General features: G+C 65.2%; 1 protein-coding gene across 1 annotated transcript in view; it reads left to right on the top strand.

Moving 5' to 3' along the window:
- The window catches only part of PPP2R3B (protein phosphatase 2 regulatory subunit B''beta), a 52,784-nt gene that overhangs the window by 5,167 nt on the left and 46,521 nt on the right, over positions 1-1,096 (top strand). The gene's annotated exons all lie outside the window — the stretch shown is intronic.

The following is a 1,096-nucleotide window of genomic DNA, read 5'->3' as shown; positions in this document are numbered from 1 at the left end:
GTGACACCCCCCCCCACTACTCCGGTACTGTTAACGTCACGGAGGAAGGCCATTCCCAGCTGGGGTTTGCCCACAGAGACAGGGGTTGGGATTTACCACAGATGGTTGGGGTGTGGGGGCCACAGCTAACCCCTAACAGGTAATGGGGGTGCATGTGAAAGGGACTCAGGGCTGCAAAGCCTGGAGGGAGCCTCACTTCAGTGGAAACACCTTGCTGGTGCTGTGAGCAGGGAGCGCGCGCAGCAGGGGAGGCGGCCGTGCCTGGGGGTGCCGGCGGCACGGTGCCACGGGGACGGGCGGGGAGCGTGAGGGCTCCGGGAGGGCACTCCCACAAGGGCCAGTGCGTCCTGCCGTCGGACCATGCAGCACGGGGAGCCGGCCAGCTGGGCAGGGGTAGACCCGGGGCAGGAAGCTGTGCTGGGGTAGCCTGTGGCTGGCTGGGGGAGGCGTGTGACGCCCCAGTGACCGGCTGGCAGTGGGGGTTCAGCAGGGTCAACACAGCCGTTCCCTGATACGGACCCATTAGGAGGTCCGTGGGCCTGAAAGGGCAAGGCTTGAACTGGATTGTGGGTGGAGGGGTGGGAGGGAAAGGGACAGGAATCAGCAAGAAAGAATGGCAGAGAATTGCTGGTCGGGCCGGGGTGGGTGGAAGGTTGCCGGGTGGTGCCGGCAGCGAACGCGCACAGCTGCTGCTGAAAGGGTGGGGGTTCGAGTGCGCCTGAGGCTCCCCGGAGGAAAGGCCTGGCCGTCGGCTTCCCCAGAGTCATCCGTGGAGAGCCCTGTGGGGCCCAGCTGAGGCTGACACACAGGGTGGCTGGGAGCTGCGGTCCCAGAGTGCCACCTGCTTAGGGCTCTGCTTCGCAGGGTCCGGAGCGGACGGTGGGCTCCGAGGAGGGCGGGGCTGAGGGAAGGCAGGGGGCTTGTGCTCAGCAACCCAGGAAGGACTGCCTGGTCTTGTGTGGGGCGCCCAGTTCTTTACAAAGGTCTTGGAGTGTTAGGGAGCCCTGGTGGCGCAGTGGTAAAGCGCTTGTCTGGTAACCACAAGGTCGGTGGCTGGAAGCCACCTTCTGCTTCAAGGCAGAAAGATGAGACGGCG

Source organism: Orycteropus afer, unplaced genomic scaffold (assembly GCF_000298275.1).
Source record: "Orycteropus afer afer isolate SDZICR_OR568_19922 unplaced genomic scaffold, OryAfe1.0 scaffold00663, whole genome shotgun sequence".
NCBI lineage: Eukaryota > Metazoa > Chordata > Mammalia > Tubulidentata > Orycteropodidae > Orycteropus > Orycteropus afer.
This window is presented reverse-complemented; position numbering and strand designations above follow the sequence as displayed.